Source organism: Psammomys obesus, unplaced genomic scaffold, assembly GCF_907164565.1.
Source record: "Psammomys obesus unplaced genomic scaffold, mPsaObe1.curated_primary_1811, whole genome shotgun sequence".
NCBI lineage: Eukaryota > Metazoa > Chordata > Mammalia > Rodentia > Muridae > Psammomys > Psammomys obesus.
Genome location: NW_026596101.1, coordinates 6,474,046 through 6,490,146, shown reverse-complemented (window position 1 = coordinate 6,490,146; position 16,101 = coordinate 6,474,046). Strand labels below are relative to the sequence as shown.

Sequence of the window (16,101 nt, the reverse complement as noted above, 5' to 3'; positions counted from 1 at the left end):
AGAAGAAGAAGAAGAAGAAGAAGAAGAAGAAGAAGAAGAAGAAGAAGGAGAGAAAGAAAAATAGCAGATTTAAAGAACTGGAAGACCAGTAAAATAGCCACTGAAAAGTACAAAGCATGGAAGTGAATGTCACAAACTCGAAATGAGATGGTACAGAAGAGGCACCAAATACACTTTAACTATAAAGTACAAGATATGTTAGGAGATAACGAGAGGATAAATATATACAATCCATTTAATCCCCATCCCCAAACACAAAGACACCATCAAAATATTAGCTGGTACTGCACAATACATAGAAAGGCAGAGAAAGAAAATAATAGGACTATGGTGAGTTTTTTTTTTTTTTAAGTAAGATTATCTTCCACTGGAAAGAATAAAAGACAAAGGCTCACCATGTTGAAAGGATTTGCTTTTGAGAAAAAAAAAATCACCGAGTTTTCTAGAAATACCCACTGTAAAATCATCAATGGTTTGCAATGCCAGCCCCCATGTGGTACTTCGCAGGTAAAATGATAGACCAGCTACCAGGCTGCCTGGAAACAATTGAAAAGGCAGACATCTGTCTACAACATCAGGGTCAAGTCATCAAGTCACAGGAACTGTAAGCAGATTTTGTTACAACTAAAAGGTACACCATAAAATGGATATTTTATTTTGGATTTGCATAAAACTAAAAGACACTAACAGGATTAATAGGTCTTTTTTTCCCCCTTAAGAATACTACAAGGCTATTTGCTAATAAATTCATAAATGAGTGTGAAAGAATGTCAGCTCAAATAAGGATGTTAATTAAAAGAAAACGCTCACAGTTCTGCAAGTTCAGACTAGTATATCAAACCCAAACCCAAAGGAGAGAGAGAGGAAGAGAGGGAAAGAGAGCGAAGACACAAGATGGTACTCCATAAAGCAGAAAGTGGGCAACAGGCCTGTAAATAAGCTAAGGTCCATGAACTAGCAAACCTACGGACTTGCATGTGTACAGAAAACACGAGACAGAACTCCATAAAACTGAAGTCAGAGGGAGTTTAAAGAAAAAAAAACTACCAGATATAATCAGCATAATGGCACAGAATAATTTGTTTTTCCTTTCACAAAGTGAAAAACCAAGTAAGTCAAAAGAACAAATAAAGAAAATGAGAAGGGGCATTCTATTGCAACTTTATCTTCACCTATCTTCTAATTTACAATATCCACACATAGTACCCAGAACAGGAAAAAAAAAATTTTACAGTAATGAGACATCTGCAAATCTTCACTAGAAGAGTGGCTAACTATATACCAAAATAAATTCTTTTAATAGATTTAATTACATAAAACTAATTTCATTTAAAAAGATGGAAGGGGAGAGGACCTCCCCTATCAGTAGACTTGGAAAGGAGAATGGGAGGAGATGACAGAGGGAGGGTGGGATTGGGAGGGAATGAGGGAGGGGGCTATAACTGGGATACATAGTGAATAGACTGTAATTAATATAAAAAATAAAAATTTAATTAAAAAATGAATAGAATATTTAAAAAGGATCTTGAAGGGGAAACCAAAAACAATTTCAAAAACAATAAACAAACCCATGAACTCATGTCTGAAAGAGAGGTTGGCAGGATCTCACACCTAACCAAGGAGCTATTTGCAATTAATTGCAACTGAGAGAGGCAAAGTCAGTTTTCTTCAGTGGAGTGACATTGTATGCATCGACCACACCCCAGGGAAGATCTCATGCGCAAGAATTGTTGACCAACACAAATCTGATTCCATGTGTTTTGTAGTGTGTGTGCGTGCACACGTGCACGCGCGCGCGCATGTGTGTGTGTGTGTGTGTGTATGTGTGTGTACGTGCTCTTTTTGTTTTGGTTTGTTTGGGGTTTTATTTTACTGCTTTAAGAGAGAGAGAAAAAGGACATGAGCTCGGAAGAGGAAGATCTGGAAGAAGCTGGTGAAGGGAAAGAATATCCTCAAAATATATTGTATAAAATATTGTAATTACTTCATAAAAACTAATGACTCACAAAATATTTCAACTTAATGAAATAAATATACACATTAAAGTATTTATATAATTCATCATGAGAAGCGCGAAAAAATAGGTGCTCATAGACTATATGAAGAAATCTCTGAACTCAATGTTGGGCTCTTTGATCTCCCCCCTCCCCGAGGGAGGAGCAGCCCTACTAGGCCACAGAGAGGACTTTGCAGCCAATCCTGAAGATACCTGATAAACCAGGGTCAGATGAAAGGGGAGGAGGTCCTCCCCTATCAGTGGACTTGGAAAGGAGAAGGGAGGAGATGGAGGGAGGGAGAGTGGTATTGGGAGGGAATGAGGGAGCAGGATACAGCTGTGATACAAAGTTAATAAACTGTAACTAATATTAAAAAAAAAAAAAAAAAGAAATCTCATTGGGAGAATTCTGGACATGTAAAAAATGCATGCTATTTTCTTGCAAAACATTTACATTAATGGACTATATATCAATTTAGGGGGAAAGTAAGGTAAATTATGCCCTTTTAAATAATAAAAAAAACATGTCCTTCTAGAAATAAATAAAAATATAAACTTAAATAGAAACAAATAATAGAGTGGAAGAAATACTGCAAACAATTATGGCAGGTAGTCATCAGACTACCAGTCTTTGAAATATGGTTATACTGGAAATATAAGACACCAATGGAGGGGAAATGAATAAAGATAAAGACAACAGAATGAAGGCCAAGTACCTGTTTGGTTTTCTAATTTTCACACTGATTATTTAACAAATGTGTAAATCTGGTTGTCCTTTAAGAGTGTGAACCCAAGGAGAGCAGGGATTAGGCAGTCTCTCTTGGATCCCATGATGAAGAAGTAGGGGCCATCCCTTAGCTCCTTGAATAGCACTACAATATGACTGCCAACAGTAGCTCAAGAAAAGACAATAGGAAAAGTTATGTTGTGTTTCATGACAGCCTCAAAGTCACACTGTTTTGCTCCTACAGCATCCTACTGGTAAAAAATGTCCAGTGTGAGAGATGACTCAGAGTTAAAAATCCGCTCACTGACTAACAATAGAAGACCATATATATTTCCTCTGGTTAGTAAATGTTTTTTTAGGATGTAGAATATACCATCTAGAGTTCTACACCACTACTCTAGCAAAATCAATTCAAAAACAATAAAGTTACAATTCTTTATCCTAGAAATAATTGTAGGCCACTTAAACAATGATAAGCTCAGAAGTCTACTTGACAGCCCCAGAATTAACTATTGATTTCAAATAATAAACACAACACCTATCCCAGGAGTGTCCACAAAAATTTCCCAACACAGGCAATAGTGGAGAATAACTCCCCTAAGAATCACTGACCAGTTCTCAAAAGACTTATATTTAAAGCCTGTGGGAATTCTCTAGATTGCTTCACTCTATATACTCTGTATACAAAAAGATGACTCTTCTATCCCCAATAGGACAAACAGATTATGATTAGAAGTAAATAAAAGGCTATGCTTTGTTATCAGTGTCACAAGGTGAATAGCAGAGGTCATCTGTAGATGAATTTTAATCCAGCAACATGGCTGCTCTGATCACTTTCAAAGGCCTTCTAGGTTTGTGTGATCCAGCTGGAATTCATACATACCTCACACCTGGAATAAACAATGACATCTAAATGAGGGACAGATATAGCGACAAATTAGAGAAATATTTGACAGAATGAGTCAGAGATAGGATACACCCAGCTCTCATGAGAACAGACAAGAAAGAAAAGCTACTTAAGAGTAATACAATAGAGTTGCACACAGTAGAGCAGAGTACAGCAGAGAGAGAGAGAGAGAGAGAGAGACGACATTACAATAGATTTAAGTTCAATACAGAACAATATACTTACAGGCAGTTTGGTGCAGTTCAGTTGAGGGCAGTTGTGTTCAGTTGAGTTCATGCAGCTCGGTGCAGTGCAGTTTGTGGAGTTCAGAGCAGAGCAATTCAGGAGAAGCCAAGAGAAACCAGTTTGAATCAGTCAGCTTGGAGAGGAGTTTTGAGCCAGAACAGCAGCAGAGTTGGCTCAATCAGGAAGAGTTCAGAAAGAACTTGAGAGGATGAGCTTATTCTGCAATAATTCTCTGAAACAATTACATCTGGTGAATAAAAGATACATCATTTGCAGTCATCAGGTGAGGGTGATGAACATAATAGGGATAAGGAATAGGATGCCCCTCTGAGATAATTCTGGAGCTGAGACCTGGAGAAGCCATCTTTTAACAGTCCAGGAAAACCATAATACACCTAGCATTCCAGAATGCCAAGTGTCAAGCAATGAACATTCGTCTCAGCTGACAGTTTGGCTGAGACAGGGAAAGAAGAAACAACAGACCCAAGCTGCTAGGGTCAAATCATTGAGGGCCTCAAGGTCTGTGGCAAGGAATCCAGAATTTACACTCAACACATTAAGACACAAGCAAATGATTTTCATCAGATAAGTGACAAGGTCAGGCTTACATAATAATTTGCAACACATTCTCTTAGATGTGTGTGAGGGGGGCGGGGGTGTGTGTGCATGTGTATAGGGTGCTATGATTGTGCTGCTTGGGAGTGAGAAAATGATGTAGCCTGATTTGGCCCATGCAGAGCTTAGACCCTTGGCCTGACTAATTAGAACAGTACCATTTATACTGGGCTCTGAAATAAATGTAGCTGTGGCTGCTGATAGTTAGTTTGCCCTCATTTACTGCAAGTGAAAGGTCTTATTCTTCATGACTCATCCACAAATCCTGCTGATCTCTCTAATTAAAAAGTTTTCAAAGAAGTTGATACATTAGTTTTTATGATCCTAGACACACCAGGCATAAATCCTCCCTGCCACATATGCATATATATATGCCAGGACTTCACTGCTGAATCTTTCATCATCATGAGGGTTAGTCTTCAATATCATTTTCTTGACACCATCTGTCATGCTCTTTTCTCAACCTTTGTCGGTGAAGTGACTATTTGTTGATTATGAATATGTAACTGGCATCTTTTTAAAACAAATCCTTGACAGAGATTCAAGAGGAAAAAGTCATAAAAGAAAAAGAAAATGTGTCAACTGGCAGGTGCTATGGACCACAGGCATAGGAATACACTGTGGGTTAGTCTATTGTACAATGAAGTCAATGTCACAAAGAATGAGGGTGAGCTGAATTTGTAGCCATCCTAATTCTCAGCAAATCAACCTACTCATTTCAGTGACCTTTCTAGGCACTGTAATATTTCAACAGTATAATTAAAGGACAGAAAAAGCAATTCTGAAATTAAGCTATATCTATATTCACCTTAACCCTGTCTATCTGAAACCTCCAGAACTATATCTGTCCTGAAATAATTTACTAGTTAATGCAACCATATGACCCATTTATATTTTGACTTGGCCTCTGGTAAGAAGTATAAAAAAAAAATGCTGTGTCCTGTTTGCTTACTCTCCAGAACTAAATTAATAAACAGAGAAAAGGACTGTAGTGCAAAGAGTTTATTCTGAAGATACTCCCATTAAGAAGAACTTAGAAAAAAAAAAGGAGGGGAATGAAATACTGGAAACAGCTGTGGACCCTTGGCACTCAGTGCAGCTGAGGTTAATTCCCAAAGGTCCAAGTAAAGTACACCTAGGAATTACTTCTGAAAGATAGGGAGCTGAGGCATTTATCCTACTTTCCATTGCTTGAGGATTGCCCCTCAGGGTATTTACCACCTCAGAGTTCTTTGCTGCCTAAAAGGTACACTAAGAGCTCCAGGGGCTTAAGAAAAAGCCCTGAGGCGAAAGTGCAGAGGCAGAGGATGCTTAAGGTGGGATGCAGATGATTTGCATGGAATCTGTTCAATAGTGACAGCTCAAATCACTGATGACTTAGAGGTTATGGAGCACAACCTACTACAGCAGAAAAACGCTGCTGCTAACAGGAGCAGTGGGGATACTGGTAATCATCTCTCTCAGTGTCCAAGGCAGAGAGATCAGCTGATCCATGCCTTTCAGTATTAAATGAACTAAGTAGCAGCTGAACAGAATGGGGCCATGCTGAAGCCAAAGACAAGATGCCCAACTCTCAACAAACTTAAAACTCTTAGAGATTGTCAGCAACTGCAAACACATGAATACGCAACATATAAATCTAGAACGAGTGGATTATAGTACCAACAAGTGGAGAAGACTCCATTCTAGAGTCAGACAGACAAACTGAAACGAATCAAGGACCTGCAGTGAAAACATGGACATGATGCTTAGTCTGCACCTCATAATCTCTCCATGTGATAGTTGAAAGATTAATAGTGTCTACACTGTTTAGCTGTCGTGAGAATCAAATGTGTATCTGACAGAGCAGCAGTCCTAGTGTCCACCATATAAAGAACAAACTCTATTTTCTTGAAGAAGAAATTTAACAGTGCCATGACAATAAGAACAAAGAAATTCCTTCTCCATTTCAGACTCTTCTACTTAAATATTCCATATTTATTTATTCCATAGCCCTAGGCCTGTTTTAGTGCTTTTCTGTATATCTTTTTTAAATCAATTTTATTTTTTTACTATTAGTTACATTTTATTAACTCTGTATCCCAGCTGTATCCTGTTCCCTTATTTCCTCCTACTCCTACCCTCCCTCCCTCATCTCCTCCCTGCCCCTTTCCAAGTCCACTGATTGGGGAGGACCTCCTCCCCTTTCATCTGACTCTGGTTTATCAGGTTTCTTCAAGACTGGCTGCAAAGTCCTCCTCTGTGGGCTAGCAGGACTGCTCCTCCCTTGGGGGGTGGAAAGGCCAAAGAGCCTGCCATTGAGTTCCTATCAGAAATAGTCCCTGTTTCCCTTACTATAGAAAACCAATTGGTTACTGAGATACCACGGGCTTCATCCGAGCAAAGGTTCTAGGTTATATCCAAACATGGTCCTTGGTGGAGTGTCAGTCTCAGAAAAGACCCTGTGCCCAGATATATTTGGTCCTTGTGGAGCTCCTATCCTTTCCACGTCATACTAACTCACCTTCTGCCAAAGGTTTGGTTATGAGTCTTAGTATCTGTTTTGAAACACTGCTAGGTAGAGTCTTTCAGATGCCTTCTGCAGTAGACTCCTGTCATACATTCAATGAACATCCCATTTGTCTTTCTAAGTGAGGATTGATCATCTTACCCTGTGTCCACTTTCTTGTTTATCTTCTTTAGGTGTATAGATTTCATTATGTTTATCATATCTTCTAAATCTATATAAGCGAGTATATATTATGTTTGTCTTTCTCCTTCTAGGATACTTCACTCAGAATGATCTTTTCTAGATCCCACCATTTGCCTGCAAATTTCATGATTTCCTCATTTTTGATTGCTGAGTAGTATTCCATTGTGTAAAAATACCACAATTTCTGTATCCATTCCTTCATTGATGGACATCTGGGTTCTTTCCAGGTTCTGGCTATTACAAATAAAGCTGCTACAAACATGGTTGAGCAAATGTCCTTGTTGTGTACTTGAGCAAATTTTGGGTATATACCTAGCAGTGGTATAGCTGGGTCTTGAGGAAGCACTATTCCTAATTGTCTGAGAAAGCGCCAGATTGACTTCCAAAGTGGTTGTACAAGTTTACATTCCCACCAGCAATGGAGGAGGGTTCCTCTTTCTCCACAACCTCTCCAGCATGTGTTGTCACTTGAGTTTTTCATCTTGGCCATTCTGATGGGTGTAAGGTGAAATCTCAGGGTCATTTTGATTTGCATTTCCCTGATGGTTAATGACATTGGGCATTTCTTTAAGTGCTTCTCTGCCATCCGATATTCCTCTACAGAGAGTTCTCTGTTTAGCTCTGTTGCCCATTTTTTAATTGGATTACTTGGTTTGTTGCTTCTCAGCTTCTTTATTTCTTTATATATACTGGTTATTAATCCTCTATCGGATAAAGGGTTGGTGAAGATTCTTTCTCAATCTATAGGCAGTCGTTTTGTTTTGATGACGGTGTCCTTTGCTTTACAGAAGCTTTTCAGTTTCATGAGGTCCCATGTATTGATTGTTGCTCTTAGAGCCTGTGCTTTTGGTGTTCTGTTCAGGAAGTTGTCTCTTGTGCCAAGGAGTTCTAGGCTGTTCCCCACCTTTTCTTCTGACCGATTTAGAGTATCTGGTTTTATGTTGAGGTCTTTGATCCACTTGGACTTTAGTTTTGTGCAGGGTGATAAATATGGATCTATTTTCATTTTTCTGCATGTGGACATCCAGTTGGACCAGCACCATTTGTTGAAGATGCTGTCTTTTTTCCAATGGATGGTTTTGGCTGCTTTGTCAAAAATCAAGTATTCATAGGTGTGTGGGTTTATTTCTGGGTCTTCTATTCAGTTCCATTGATCCTCCTTTCTGTTTTTATGCCAATACCATGCAGTTTTTATTACTATTGCTCTGTAGTACAGCTTGAGATTGGGAATGGAGATACCTCCAGATGATCTGTTGTTGTACAGGATTGTTTTGGAGATTCTGGGTTTTTTTTGTTTCTCCATATGAAGCTGAGAATCTTTTTTTCAAGGTCTGTAAAGAATTAAGTTGTTATTTTTATGGGAATTGAGTTGAATCTGTAGATTGCTTTTGGCAGGATAGCCATTTTCACAATGTTAATCCTACCAATCCATGAGCATGGGAGATCTTCCCATCTTCTGATATCTTCTTCAATTTCTTTCTTCAGAAACTTGAAGTTTTTCTCAAACAGGTCTTTCACTTGCTTGGTTAGTGTCACCACAAGGTACTTTATGTTATTAATGGCTATTGTGAAGGGTATTGTTTCCCTTATTTCTTTCTCAGCCCTTTTGTCTTTGGTATACAGGAGGGCTTCTGATTTTTTTTTAGTTGATTTTGTATCCAGCCACTTTGCTGAAGGTGTTTATCAGCTGAAGGAGTTCTCTGGTTGAATTTTTGGGGTCGCTCATGTATACTATCAAAGCATCTGTGAATAGTGACACTTTGACGTCTTCCTTTCTGATTTGTATCCCCTTGATCTCCTTTAGTTGTCTCATTGCTCTGGCTAGGACTTCACGTACTATGTTGAAGAGATATGGAGAGAGTGGGCAGCCTTGTCTTGTCCCTGATTTCAGTGGGATTGATTTACGTTTCTCTCCATTGAGTTTGATGTTGGCAATAGGCTTGCTGTATATTGCCTTTACTATGTTTACGTATGTGCTTTATATCCCTGATCTCTCCAAGACTTTAAGCATGAATGGATGTTGGACTTTGTCAAATGCTTTTTCAGCATTTAAGGAGATGATCATGTGGTTTTTCTCCTTCAGTTTGTTTATATGATGGATTGCATTGATGGATTTCAGTATAATGAACCACCCTCGCAAGCCTGGGATAAAGCCTACTTGGTCATGGTGGATGATATCTTTGATGTGTTCTTGGATTCGGTTTGCAAGTATTTTATTGAGTATTTTTGCATCAATGTTCATAAGAGAGGTCTGAAGTTCTCTTTTTTGTTGGGTCTTGTGTGGTTTAGGTATCAAGGTGACTGTGGCTTCATAGAACAAGTTTGGTAATTTTCCTTCTGTTTCTATTTTGTGAAGTAGTTTGGAGAGAATTGTAGTTAGCACTTCTTTGAAGGTCTGGTAGAATTCTGCACTGAATCCATCTGGCCCAGGGCGTTTTTTGGAAGGGAGACTGCTGATGACTGCTTTTATTTTCTTGGGGGATATAGGAGTATTCAATCTTTCTACCTGATCTTGACTTAATTTTGGTAAATGGAATCTATCAAGAAAATGGTTCATTTCTTTTAGATTTTCGAATTTTGTGGCATATAGGCTTTTGTAGTATGACCTAATGATTGTTTGGATTTCCTCAGTGTCTGTAGTTATGTCCCCCTTTTCATTTCTGATTTTGCTGATTTGGATAGTTTCTCTCTGCCTTTTATTTAGTTTGGCTAAAGGTTTGTCTATCTTGTTGATTTTCTCAAAGAACCAGCTCTTGGTTTCATTGATTCTTTGAATAGTTTTATTTGTTTCTAATTGATTGATTTCAGCCCTAAGTTTGATTATTTCCAGCTGTCTGTTCCTCTTGGATGTATTTGCTTCTTTTTTCTCTAGAGCTTTCAGTTGGGCCATTAAGTTGCTTGTATGAGATGTCACAAATTTCTTCTTGAAGGCACTTAGTGCTATGAATTTTCCTCTGAGCACTGCTTTCATTGTGTCCCATAAATTAGGGTATGTTGTACCTTCATTTTCATTGAATTCTAGGAAGTCTTTAATTTCTTTCTTTATTTCTTCCTTAACCCAGCTATCATTGAGCAGCAAGTTGTTCAGTTTCCATGTGCTTGTAGGCTTTTTTCTAATTCCATTGTTGAGGTCCACCTTTAGTCCATGGTGGTCAGATAGAATACAGGGGATTATTTCAATCTTCTTGTATTTGTTGAGGCTTGCTTTGTGACCAACTATATGGTCTATTTTGGAGAAGGTTCCATGAGGTGCTGAAAAAAAGGTATACTCTTTTGAGTTTAGGTGGAAAGTTCTGTAGACATCTGTTAGCTACATTTGATTTAGGACCTCTGTAAGTGCCTTTATTTCCTTATTAGGTTTCTGTCTAGATGATCTGTCCCTTGGTGAAAGTGGAGTGTTGAAGTCTCCCACTATCAAGGTGTTGGGGTTGATGTATGATTTAAGTTTTAGTAATGTTTCGTTTATGAATGTAGGCACTCTTTTATTTGGGGCATAGATGTTCAGAATTGTGATGTCCTCTTGGTGGAATTTTTTCCTTTGATGAGAATGTAGTGTCCCTCATCTTTTTTGATTAATTTTGGTTGAAAGTCTATTTTATTAGATATTAGGATAGCTACCCCAGGTTGTTTTCTGGGTCTGTTTGCTTGAAAGACATTTTTCCAGCCCTTTACTCTGAGGTAGTGTTTATCTTTGTTGCAGAGGTGCATTTCTTGGATGCAGCAGAATGTTGGATCCTGTTTCCGCACCCATTCTGTTAGTCTGTGTCTTTTTATTGGAGAGTTGAGTCCATTGATGTTGATAGATAATAGTGACCAATGAATGTTAGTTTCTTTTATATTGGAGTCGGTGGTCTTACTGTATTTCATTGTTTATTTTCTTTTCATCTTTGTTGGGATATTATCTGTATGCTATGTTTTCTTGGGTCAAGTTGTTTTCATTGGATTGGAGTTTTCCTTCTAGTATCTTCTGTAGGGTTGGTTTGCTGTATAGATATTGCATAAATTTAGTTTTGTCATGGAATATTTTGTTTTCTCCATCTATGTTGACTGAAAACTTTGCAGGGTATAGTAGTCTGGGTTGACATTTGTGCTCTCTTAGAGTCTGCTTGACACCTGCCCAGGCCCTTCTGGCTTTCATAGTTTCTGATGAGAAGTCCGGTGTGATTCTGATAGGTCTACCTTCATATTTACTTTGCCTTTTTCCCTTGCTGCTTTTAATATCTTTTCTTTGTTCTGTAGATTTAGTGTTTTGACTATGATGTGATGTGTTTATTTTCTGGTCTAGTCTATTTGCTGTTCTGTAGGCCTCTTGTATATTTATGGACATCTCTTTCTTTAAGTTGGGAAATTTTCTTCTACGATTTTCTTGAAAATATTTTCTGGACCTTGGAGCCTGGAGTCTTCTTTTTCATCAATTCCTATTATTCTCAGATTACATCTTTTCATGGTGTCCTTGATTTCTTGGATATTTTGTGTTTGGGACTTTTCTGATTTTACTTTTTCTTTGAGAGAAGTATCAATTTCTGCGAGTGTATCTTCAGCTCCAGAGATTCTCTCTTCCACCTCTTGTATTCTGTTGGTGACACTTACCTTTGTGGTTCCTGATCTTTTCTCCAAGTTCTCCAGCTGAAGGGTTTTCTCAGTTTGTTTTCTTTATTGATTCTAATTCTGTTTTCATGCCTTGCACCATTTCCTTCATCTGTTTGAATGTGGATTCCTGTCTCTCTATGATGGTCTCTATTTTTTTGTTCATTTCCTCTCTATATGCCACTAATTTTATCTCTACTTGTGCCTCTATTTGTTTGGCTATGTTTGCCTGTATTTCTTTAAGAATTTTGTCCATTTCCTCTTTCTTTACCTCCAATTGACTGGCCAAATCTTTGATAGATTTGTTCATTTCCTCTTTAACTGTCTGAATTTGCATGGTTATTGCTCTGAGAGAATTGCTTGTTTCCTCTTTATGAGCCTCAAATAATTGGATAAGCATAGCTTTAAAGTCATTTTCCTATGCTTCTGATGAATTGGAGTATCCATCAATATTGGGGGTTTCTGGTGAAGTCATGATGTCCTGATTTATGTTGAATGTGTTCTTTCGCCTACCCCTGGCCATTGGCTTATCTGAAACCTTCCCTGATTGTTTTTGGATTCTGCAATTCAGACTGGTACTGTCTCTCTCTGGCATCTGGAGAGTTCTTCAGGAAGCTAAGAGAGGTCCTGTGGCCTCAGCATGTGCGTTGATGGTCTAGCTGTACCTATGGGAGAAAAATACACAGGCGCAAAAGGGGCAAATGCAGGCGTGCATGCGTGTGTGTATATGTGTATGTTTGTGTGTGTGTGTGTGTGTGTGTATGTGTGTGTGTGTGGAAGTATGTGTGGAGGTGTGTCTTCAGGGACAGAGTGATAGATAATGTTGAACCCTTGAGTGTGTGGGAGGGGCTCTCCACTGTATATGTAGCAGATGATAGTGATGGTCACGGCGCAATTTCTGGTATTAACTGCCTTAACTCCTCAGTTGGACCCACAGAGCAGGGGTTTCAATGTCCCAAGTGACCCTCTGTTTCCCAAAGTGGGTATGTGGGTGGGAGGGGTCCGATGCCTGGCTTCTGTTTTAGAAGGAGCCTGGATCTGGGGCTCTACAGATACTCAAGGGCGCACTCACTCTCAAGCAGGTCACTTCAGCAGGGATCAGGGTATCCGGGCTCTCTGCTCTCTGGTTTGGCCCTGGTTGGTCTTATGCTGGAGGACTGATGTGCTCTGCCAGCTCAGTGCTGCTGCCGCCGCCATGTTAGAAAGTCCCGCTGTAGCTGGAGACTGGTTTGCCAGTTCAGATGCTTTCTGGTAAGTCCTGGGGGCTTTCCACTGTGCTCTCCAAGCTTGGAAGGCCCAGCACCTGGTATGCCTAGCTTGTATGGCATTTCTGCCTGGTTTTGGTCAATATATAGCGTATTCTCTGTCACTGAGGGATTGGACAGGCCATACAGTCAGTGGCTGAACAACCCTGCAGAGACAGTATGGCAGCTAGCAGACCGGGGACCCTGAGAGGATGGTACCGTTTGGGTCTGGGACTCCAAGACCAATACCGCTGCCGCTAAGGGGCTAGGAGCTCCGCCTCAGCCACTGCAGACCCAGGCAGTTAGGTTTGCGCTGAGAATCTCCGTGAGTCCACTGTGCCAAGGAGGAGGAAGGTCTGGGGGAAGGGAGTGGGGAGATCAAAGGATCATTTCTCTCCTTCCCCAAACAAGTTCTCACCTCATGCGATGTTCCCTGTTGTTTAGAAAGCCTCACCGTTGTTTTCCTGGCTTCAGAGGTCTTTCCACTCATCAGCTCAGGTGTTCACCTCTTCCACAGCTCAGAAACTGTGCGTGCCTCCGCCCCCTTTCCTGTATATCTTTAAAAGCTACAATATTTAAAGGAGAGCTACCCAGTTTAAGACTGGAAGAAGGACATTCAAAGGTGTGGAAAATGCATGGAATTATAAACAGTCAGGACCTAATTTCAAACCCACATATCTTGTCAGTGCACTACCATGGAAAAACCTCTTATGAGCTCCACCATTCAGTTTTCTCACCTATAAAATGGGATTTGCACAGCTGCTGTGTAAAGTGAGGGAAAATATTTCTATAAGGTTCCCCAACATATTTTAGGTCTTCAAAATGTTGCTTATACTATTAACTATCCATCCCATGGCCACTGATTAGATACCTACTATGTGAAAGGTATCCCATGTGGGTTACAGCTATAGATACGGTACAGTTCCAACAGCCAAAAGTCCTACAGGTTAATGTGTTTAATACTTAGACAAATCTAGCTATTTAAAAGAATTAAAATTATTAAGTTACCTTCATATCAAATCCCATTACCCTAATATTAATGAGAAGGAGGGAGACAGACCAGAGGAAAGACGTAACCAAGGTGGTTAACTCTGAGCCAGAGTTCCTGGAAATGCAAGATAATGAGTTCCATCTAAATTCACATCCGCCCAAGGGTAATCAGAAGTCTGCAATGTGAACTGAATTCAGAGAAGGTTTCTCATGGACTGAGCTTGCGGAAGGGGAAACCCTACCTGTCCTGAATTTGGAACAAATAACAGTGCCGCTCTTCCCCAGACTTTTTACTCAAGGGAAACCAGGATGAGATGCCCATCAATAACAGCCTAGAAATGAGTTATGTCACACATTCATGGAAAGAGGAAAATGAATGAGGTAATGGTAGGGATTACGTCATCAGCTGGATGCATATATGGCCTCGCTCGCCCCTAGGTCACTGCCTTGCTGAACTAGAAACAAAGTACTCCGAAGAGAGAGGGATGGAGGTTGGCTTCCTGACTACCATGCACCTCAGCACTTCACAGGCATACACTCTCCTCAAGAAGAAGGCAGAATATTCCTTCCTTATGTCTGCAGGACACTTTATACTTCACAAACCACTTCAATGTCCACTGTCCCGCTTAATTCTCATGATGTGGTGTGAGCTTTTTAATGTCCATTCACATAGGTGCAGCTGTGACTTACAAAGCTAACACAACCTGTTCCAGGTCCTATACCAAAGAGTTGAATTGCCCAGACTGAAATACACATCTCCCAGTCTCATTTCCAAGGCTTTTTGCACACTTGTGTAAAGACTCTGAGAGAAGGCGGCATCAACAGAGCTGGATGACAATGACAACAGAAACAAATGTGTACCTAGAGACCTCAAGAGAACTCCCTCAAATCAAAATTACTAGCTAATGATGGGGGTGGGGGGTTTCTGGCTCTGTGCCATCCTTCCAGGGGTCAGGTGAGAATTTTTTTTAATATATCTCAAGCCTTCTCCATGAACAGCACCATTAGATTCAAGATAGTAAATTTCATTGGCAACTAATTGGTGAGTAATAAAGTCTCTAAGGTTTATGAGCCTTGCACTCCCACTAATACAGAGGTACAGTGTCAACAATAAACCTGTAACCACTGACAAACTCCAGCCTTCTGTAGAAGGGAGGGAGGGAGGGAGCCTTTTCTCTTGGCCTGAAGGCAAAAACAGCATTACTCAGTTTCAGAAGTGACAAGATCACTTTCTCTTGTGTGATCTTTAATAGTAAATAGAAGGAACGGCTTCAGCATTGGAAATAACCTTTGATTGTGGCATAATGGGACAGGAGGCAAGAGGTGGGTACCTCTGCTCTAGTTAAACTGCAAGCATTGGCAGAAGTGAGCTTGAACACACAACAGCAAGGCAACCATGACCAGAGATAGGAGGAGAATACAAACCCCACACTGCTTACCCAATTGTCCACTAACACGGGGAGGTACTAAAGAAATATAGGATTTTTGAGCAGAAAGGACAGGTTCCCTGGGATGGGAAAAATATGGCATCTTTTTTTACTCACATCCAAACACCCATAAATAAATAAATCTATTGAGTACTGATGACAAAACTCTTATCGCCAACACTTTCTGCTCTTTCTTATTTGGTACGGAGTTGGTCTCCCAATTGTACTAAGAGAACCAATCATTTATAGAAGTCAGGGCTGAATAATTCTAGTAAACCCTGGGACCCCAATAAGGAGAACCCAGTTTTCATGTGCAAATGACACAGCAGATTTTGATGACTCAGAATAAAATAATATAGGATATCACATTAATAATTTATAATGTAAATTATACATTAAATTAACTGAATGAATGGCTTAACTAAGATAGATGGCTACCCATTTTTAAAATTGTATCCACTCAGGAAGATCAAAAGTACAAATTCAGTCTACATCTCTGAATTGCTTCATATTTTTGTGGGACTGTTTATATGGTAGCCATATACTATTTCTCTCAAATCTCTAATACATCCTATACATAAGCTTAAAGGGAGATGGTATACATGCCCAATTTTAATGCCTTGGAAGCTAAGCTGGAAAATGGTTTCTTTCTCTGCAACAGGCTTTGAAAGGAGAAGACAGAAAAGTGTGT

General features: G+C 39.6%; 1 pseudogene; it reads right to left on the bottom strand.

Annotated features, from left to right (window-relative positions):
- LOC129692199 (immunoglobulin-binding protein 1-like) overlaps positions 1–16,101 on the bottom strand; it is a 47,090-nt pseudogene that overhangs the window by 898 nt on the left and 30,091 nt on the right.